Genomic DNA, 8,665 nt, shown 5'->3' with positions numbered 1-8,665 from the left:
TTGCTTAGTCATGCTTACTAGACTTGCCAACACACTTCTAGCCTTAACAACTCATCACTAACTTGTTTAGTCTTATAATTAAGATATTCCACTAAATGTAACAGCTGCTGGAGTACTTGAATTATTCATAAATATTTGCATTTAAGGCTGAAATATTGAGATTTATTAACTAAAGAAACTAGGGTGTTACAATTCGCCCTAAATCAAAACACAATTACACAAAATTTTAAGACAAATGAATTTTGGTTAAAGATAACACTTAAAACCATGTAGAAGCTTCTGAAACCAAATCAAAATCAACTTCATCAAATAAGCCTAATCTAAGCATGGGTTCATCATAAATTTGTCTTTTTAACATCAAGGATCTATGAAAAATAAAAAAAAATTAGGATCAAGAAATCAGGAATTTACCAAGTTATGATGTTTAGATTCCAAACTTACAGTCTCCAGAGTCCAGAAACGGCTCCTTTACGATGCTTAATGGCTTAATGCTTTGCTCCTTTACAGGGCCGAGACAGAAGAGAGCTAGGGCAGAGTTACAGGGCCGAGACCAGAAGGGCAGAAGAGAGGGCAGAGAACCAAGGACCAGAAGAGAGCGAGAATCAAGTTTTGGTAGTTGTGCTTATATAAGTTGATACAACTATACAAGTGACAATATAGTACAATTCATGTTTACAAAATATATAAAATTTCATGATGAGATGAGAAACAGAAGTGACTAACAGAAGATCAAAGTAGAAAAGGATGAATTATTACATAACAAAATCAATCGTTTTCCCGAGTTCTATAGAAATCTATAAGCAAACCCAGCTGAAATCATTACACTAAACAAAAAGATTATGACAACTCAATCAATGTGCCTCTAGGACCAAAGTTAAAGCAAACACAAAAGGCATCATCAGATGCATGCAGGTTGTCTACGCTATGGATCCAAATCCTGATGTCTAAACATATAAATCATAGTAGTAAGACCAGTTGGGGGAGGAATGGTCAGGAACAAAAGCTACACAAGAATCCTCCTATTACTATTATACCGTTGCTCATTTGGGAAAATGTTGGTGATTAGTATCACTAATATCATTTAAGTGTAATGGGATTAATTTGTCGACCAATGTAATCATGATAAATATCGAACAAGTAAGGAAGGTGCGGAGTGCATACTTGTTTGAGTTTATTTTGATTTAGGGGCAAAGCCCCTAAACGACGGTGGTCCGGGGGCAGCGCCCCTGGTGGCGGGGTCCAAGGGGGCGGAGTGCATCAGTTTTGTGGAAAATGCATCAGGAATCCGAATTTTAGATTTTAAACCCGGTTTAGGGTGCAAAAAACTGCCGTTTTTGACAGTTTTTGCACTTTTTCAATATGCAAATTGGTCATTTTTCGATGAGAGAGTGGTACACAGATTCATAACGTTTTGGATTCGAAGTTCTGTCAATCACTGAATTTTATCCGATTGAGATTTCGAGTGTACCATCGAAATACTTCAATCTGAAAGTGATAAACGACTTTCAGTGGATTCCAAGCAAAGTTATTCTAACAGAGATTGAAGTAATCTGTGAAAATGGCTGACAAAGAATTTGTGAAAGACATGACAAGCAAATTCGATAAATTGTCGAAATTTGAAGGGCAAGATTTCCGTAGATGGCAGAAGAAGATGCACTTCCTCCTGACTACCCTGAAAGTGGTGTACGTTCTGAGTACCCTTGTGCCTGAATATGTTGAAGATGAAACTCTGGAAGTGTCAAGGAGGAGATCGAAATGGGAAAACGATGATTACATATGTCGTGGCCACATCTTAAACGGTATGTCCGACTCTTTATTGATGTTTATCAAAATGTTGAATCTGCAAAGGAACTATGGGATTATCTGGAATCCAAGTATATGGCAGAAGATGCTTCTAGCAAGAAGTTTCTGGTCGGTAATTTCATGAATTACAAGATGGTAGATACCAGGTCTGTCATGGAACAGTTTCATGAATTGTTAAGGATTCTGCGACAATTTGTTCAACATAATCTGAAGATGGATGAAGCCATCTCGGTTGCTATGATTATTGACAAATTGCCTCCTTCCTGGAAAGAGTTTAAACACACTCTGAAACACAAGAAGGAAGAATTGACTCTGGTTCAGCTTGGAAGTCACTTTAGGATTGAAGAGTCTTTGAGGACTCAAGAACTTGACAATAATCCTAAAGGTAAGAATCAAGTTGGTTCTTCTTTTGTGAACATTGTGGAAGGGGATGGGTCCAAGTATTCCAACAAGTTTAAAGACAACAAACGGAAACACAAAGGTGGAGATGACAAGTTTTCCAACAAAAAGCCTAAATTGGTATGTTGGAGGTGTGGTAAACCTGGTCATTTCAAGAAGGATTGTCGTGTACGTAAAGTGAACAAGGATGGAGCTGGTCCAAGTGGGTCTAAGGATCCAAGAAAGCAACAAGGTCAGAATTGTGATTTAGTGCACAACCTAAATAATGTTCATAATTATATTTCTGTAATTTCTTAGGCATATTATGTGCAGGATGATGATGTTGCTTGGTGGGTTGATTCTGGTGCAACAAGTCATGTTTGCAAGGATCTTCGTTGGTTTAAAGAATGTCAACCAATTGAAGATGGATCTGTCGTGAAGATGGGAAACATTGCAACGGAATCAATCAAGGGATTAGGACGTGTTTTACTTAAGTTCACATCTGGAAAGTGTTTATGTTTAGACAATGTATTGTACATTTGTATGTACCGGGGATTCGAAAGAACCTCTTGTCTGAAATTGTGTTGAATAAGTGTGGCTACAAACAAGTGTTGGAAAGTGACAAGTATATCTTGTCAAGACATGGTACTTTTGTTAGATTTGGCTATGTATGTAATGGTATGATTAGGTTGAATCTATGTTATCCTTCTTATGTTAACTCTATTTGCATGATGACATCTAGTACTAGCAATAACTTAAGTAAATCTGTTTTATGGCATGCTAGACTAGGACATGTTCATTATAAAAGGTTAAAGGATATGTCTAAAATGAGTTTAATACCTGCTTTTGACATGAATAATGAAAAGTGTAAAACTTGCATGTTAACCAAGATTACAAGACAACCTTTTAAGGATGTTAAAAGAGAAAGCAAAGTATTAGAACTCATTCATAGTGATTTATGTGATTTTCATGCTACACCTTCACTAGGAAATAAAAAGTATGTCATTACTTTTATTGATGATGCATCTAGATATTGTTATATTTATTTGGTGCACATAAAGGATGAAGCTCTTGATAAATTTAAAATTTATAAACAAGAAGTAGAGCTACATATAAATGAGTTGATAAAAGTTTTGCGTACTGATAGAGGTGGTGAGTATTATGATCCAGTTTATTTTGAGTCTACTGGTATAATACATCAAACCACGGCTCCTTACACACCACAGCAAAATGGTGTGGCTGAAAGGAAGAATAGAACCTTGAAGGAAATGGTTAATTCCATGTTGTCGTATTCAGGCCTAAGTGATGGGTTTTGGGGTGAGGCTATGTTGACAGCCTGTTATATATTGAATAGAACTCCGAATAAAAGAGTAAAAACACCCCTTATGAAATTTGGCATAAAAAGGTACCAAATTTGAGTTATCTCAAAGTTTGGGGTTGTAGAGCAATTGTAAGGCTCAGTGAACTGAAACGGAAAAACTTAGGTGAGAAAGGTATAGATTGTATCTTCATTGGGTATGCTAAGCATTCCAAAGCATATAGATTATATGTTATAGAATCTAATGACTCTGTGTCAGTTAACACTGTTATAGAGTCAAGAGATGCTATGTTTGATGAAGAGAGATTTACATCTATACCTAGACCAAGGGACATGATTCATTCCGGCAAAACTACAACTCAAGCTGAAAATGTGTGTGATGGTACAGATTCTGTACCTGGACCATCTGAACCTAGGAAAAGCACTAGAGCTAGAAAAGCTAAGTCTTTTGGATCTGATTTTCAACTTTATCTAGTTGAAGGAACAAGAGATGAGACTGTGTCTCAACATCAATATTGTTTTATTATTGAGGAGGATCCAAAGAATTTTGGTGAAGCCATGGCATCTAGGGACGTTGTTTTCTGGAAAGAAGCAATCCAGGATGAGATTGATTCTATCATGATTAATAATACCTGGGTTTTAACTGATTTGCATCCTGGTTGTAAAGCATTAGGATGTAAATGGATCCTCAAAAGAAAGATGAAAGTGGATGGTACCATAGATAAGTACAAAGCCAGGTTGGTTTTCCAAGGTTTTAGGCAAAAAGAAGGTAGACTTCTTTGATACTTATGCTCCTGTTGCTAGGATTTCCACTATTAGATTGTTGTTAGCTCTTGCAGCTATACATAATCTTGTAATTCATCAAATGGATGTAAAAACTGCATTCTTGAATGGTGAATTGGATGAGGAAATTTACATGAAACAACCTGAAGGGTTTGTGATGACTGGAAATGAAAACAAGGTGTGCAAGTTGAAGAAGTCATTGTATGGTCTGAAACAAGCACCAAAACAATGGCATCAAAAGTTTGATGATGTGGTCTTATCTAATGGTTTTACACTAAACCAAGCTGATAAGTGTGTATATAGCAAATTTGATGCTTCTGGTAAAGGAGTTATAATTTGTTTATATGTAGATGATATGTTGATCTTTGGTACTGATCAAGATCAAGTTGATAAAACCAAGAAGTTCTTGTCATCTAGTTTTGATATGAAAGACCTGGGGGAGGCTGAGGTGATTCTTGGATTAAGAATCAAACAAGRAAACAATAGAATKTCAGTTTCYCAATCTCATTATATTGAGAAGATATTGAAAAAATTTAACTTTGGAAATTGTTCTCCTGTTAGCACTCCAATAGATCCTAATCTTAAGCTTCTACCTAATAAAGGTGTTCCAGTGTCTCAGCTTGAATACTCAAGAGCTATAGGATGTCTTATGTATGCCATGATTAGCACTAGGCCTGATATAGCATATGTTGTAGGAAAGCTTAGTAGGTATACTAGTAATCCTAGTTCACATCATTGGCAAGCTTTAAGTCGAGTATTCAAGTACTTGAAAGGAACCATGGATTATGGTTTGACATATAGTGGATTTCCTCCGGTTATAGAAGGTTATTCAGATGCCAGCTGGATTACAAATTTGGAGGATCACTCTTCTACGAGTGGTTGGGTTTTCCTTCTTGGTGGAGGTGCCATTTGTTGGGCTTCCAAGAAACAAACTTGTATTACAAACTCAACAATGGAGTCTGAATTTGTGGCATTGGCTGCAGCTGGTCAAGAAGCTGACTGGCTAAGGAATTTGATATATGAAATTCCATTATGGCCCAAACCGATATCTACCATCTCTATCCGGTGTGATAGTGCTGCTACCTTGGCTAAGGCTTATAGTCAAGTGTATAATGGGAAGTCTAGACATTTAGGTGTTAGACATAGCATGATTCGTGAGCTCATCATGAATGGTGTGATATCGGTAGAGTTTGTGAGAACTCAGTTGAATTTAGTCGATCATCTAACCAAAGGGTTAGCTAGAGATCTTGTGCACAAGGCGGTTGTGGGGATAGGTTTAAAGTCCACCTGAAATCTTTCATATTAAGATACCCAATTTCCATCTAATGTAATGTTAGATGCTGAATTCAATGTGGAAAGCTTGATATCTAAAGATTGGAACACATTATTAGCGTCATCCCAAGGTATGTGTTCAGAACTGCAAGTAAAGGAGGTTGAAATTATATTTCTTAATAGTTCTTTTGAAAAATTGCATATGCAGATGCAAGAGTAAGAGAACTACCTATATAAGCATGAAGTTTAGCCGCTTCAAGAAGTTTGGGACTTAGCTTTGATATGCTTATTGAAGGATAGGACACGGGCTAGTAAAATATAGTGTCAAGTTAGAACATGAGAATGTAAACTGTTGTGTATATTATCTTCATGTATTCACTATGAATAGAAGGGGTTCAATCCTTAGTGACACCCCGATATTTGAATATTTGAAATGAGTAGTATACTAACGTGAAATTCAATCGTCATGATATTTCATTTATGCATCAGTTTGTTTGTTACGACTTTGATTTAAGTCAATCAAGATTATACTTAAATGGGGGAGGATTGTTAGTGATTAAAATCACTAATATCATTTAAGTGTAATGGGATTAATTTGTCGACCAATGTAATCATGATAAATATCGAACAAGTAAGGAAGGTGCGGAGTGCACACTTGTTTGAGTTTATTTTGATTTAGGGGCGAAGCCCCTAAATGACGGGGGTCCGGGGGCGCTGCCCCCGGTGGCGGGGTCCAAGGGGGGCGGAGTGCATCAGTTTTGTGGAAAATGCATCAGAAATCCGAATTTTAGATTTTAAACCCGGTTTAGGGTGCAAAAAACTGTCATTTTTGACAGTTTTCGCACTTTTTCAATATACGAATTGGTCATTTTTCGATGAGAGAGTGGTACACAGATTCTTAACGTTTTGGATTCGAAATTCTATCAATCACTGAATTTTATCCGATTGAGATTTCGAGTGTACCATCGAAATACTTCAATCTGAAAGTGATAAACTACTTTCAGTGGATTCCAAGCAAAGTTATTCTAACAGACAATTTTAGAGAGGAACCAAGATCCATCAACAAACAGAAGTAAGCAATTAAGAACAGGATCAACAAACACAATAGTACAAATGTACAATCAAAGATTCAACGTTTCACATACCTGCAGGTTGAGATTGATAGGAGAGACGAGAGACGGAGCAGTAGTGAGGAGACGAGTGTCACAGCAGTAGACGAGAACAGCAGCAATATTGAAATCCTGAAAGATAAGGAATAAATTGAGCGATTCAGGGGCTTGGAACGATTCAGATGAGGTTAATGTTTTATCATCTTAGGGTTGTTTGGCAGATGCCGAATGATTTGGTGCAGAAGTGTCAGAATAATTAAGTGGCTCTGGTTGATATAGTGCATAAAACATGATGAAAAATGACTGTTTGGTGAATGTTCTAAATGATAGAAAATTACCATTGTATCCTTCTCTATGATGCGATGCCGAATGAGATATAGTTGTTTGACAAGTGCTCTAAAATTAATAGATTACCTTGCAAAAATATCACTTGGATAACCATCTACTTTCTTCGCATATTATCAACTTTCAGATAGTGATACTTCTTTTGATAAATGGGACAGAACGCAACATTAACCCTACATAACAATTCAAACCCCAATGAACAAAAAGAAAATATAGCCATAATTCATATTCCATACTCAACCGATGAACCCCTTTTTTGCTCCATTCTTTTGCCTTTAGTTCCCATTTCAAGAATCACTGTAGTGAGTTTTTTATATAAATAACTAGAGCAGGTCAAGAACATATAAAAGGGAACACAATCACAGTACTGTAGATGGAAAATTATCGAGCTCTACCATAAAATGGGCAAAGCTAAGTTGCTACATTACAACCTCAATTGATCTGTTCATCTTGAAGATACATATCATTGACGAAAACATATACGATACCGTAGAAGTTTACTTTACCAAACTACCTCCTAAGGATACCAAGCAAACATATTACACATATAACAAAACATAACTCTTTGCACACGTAAGACTCTTAAACACATACAACCCATAATCAGAGTGTACCTTAATTGGCACCAGATTTCACTATAGGATTACTAACAATCTCTGCTTGCTCTATCAAAAGCTCCACCTTCTCCAAGAAACCCTTAAGTTCTAGCACCTTAAGATTATTTCACTTCTTCTCCATCTCCACCTTCTAGCCCCCAACCCCCCAACCACATTTGATCAAACTCAAAATCTAAACAGAAGACCTACAGCACTCTTTGTCCATATTTGTCATCCCTGTGCCACCAGGCATCAGCCTTCTTCAAGCAAAATCTCAGCAGTTCATTGACCATCAAAAGTAAATAAAAACTGGAATATGATTATGTACTTGAGTTCTCTGCTAGTTTTCTATATCTCCCTAGATCATCTAGTAGTTCTCTATTTTTTATGCTAGATGTTTTGGGTTCCAAAGAATCAATATCTTTTAAAACTTTACCTTTTACCTTAATAACAAATTAGATGAATGCAATAAACAGAGTTTTTGGAGTTCATATGTTTCAGGTTAGAAGTGGATCAAGAATTTACTTTACCTTATTAAAAGTGGATTCAATTTGACAACAAACGCTATTGCTAATTTAAGCTAACAGAAGAACCAACCCCAAAATCCCTCATGGGGAACTTTTATCGAACACTTGGTGGCCATCAGGATATAAAGAGATATTACACAATAAATTGAACACAATAGTAATGGAATCACAGATAATTGAACATAAGAAGTCGAAGAGAGTTGAGAAGAGTAGCCAAATCTGAAGTCCACAACAAAAAAGCTTGCAAGGGGCAGGATTCGAACCTGACCTTTGTTCGATAGTCAATTGTCGCCCTTTTTCTATATCTCGGACAAATCGAACAATGCAGAGGAGACGAACGATTCAGCGAAAATTTGATGAATTTACTGAAGTAGACAACCCCAAAATCATTTATACATTATCTGGACTCGAGAAATATATATCTTTATTTTAATATTTTATTTTTTATTTTATAATACGATTTTATGTGTTTTTAAGAAAGTAATTATAATTTTAATTTTAAATAAAATATAAATTTAAAAATATTATAAAAAT

At 36.1% G+C, this 8,665-nt stretch overlaps 1 protein-coding gene across 10 annotated transcripts in view; it reads right to left on the bottom strand.

The window, feature by feature from the left end:
• The window catches only part of LOC112523354 (phosphatidylinositol N-acetylglucosaminyltransferase subunit P-like), a 13,840-nt gene extending 5,361 nt beyond the window's left edge, over nt 1-8,479 (bottom strand). Inside the window, exons 1-4 of one of the 10 annotated variants that reach the window (XM_025132924.1) lie at nt 8,395-8,479; nt 7,078-7,181; nt 6,700-6,795; nt 412-525 (exon numbers count right to left, since the gene is read on the bottom strand). The gene's annotated coding sequence lies outside the window, so the exon portion shown is untranslated. Of the gene's footprint in view, nt 1-411; nt 526-6,699; nt 6,796-7,077; nt 7,182-7,622; nt 7,642-8,134; nt 8,367-8,394 lie in introns of those variants that run through there. The other 9 variants (XM_025132927.1, XM_025132922.1, XM_025132921.1 and 6 more) reach the window with 9 other exon arrangements.
• Between the last annotated feature and the right edge of the window lie 186 nt (nt 8,480-8,665).

The sequence above is a fragment of the Cynara cardunculus genome (genome assembly GCF_001531365.2).
Source record: "Cynara cardunculus var. scolymus isolate 2C chromosome LG 12, CcrdV1, whole genome shotgun sequence".
Lineage (NCBI taxonomy): Eukaryota > Viridiplantae > Streptophyta > Magnoliopsida > Asterales > Asteraceae > Cynara > Cynara cardunculus.
This window is presented reverse-complemented; position numbering and strand designations above follow the sequence as displayed.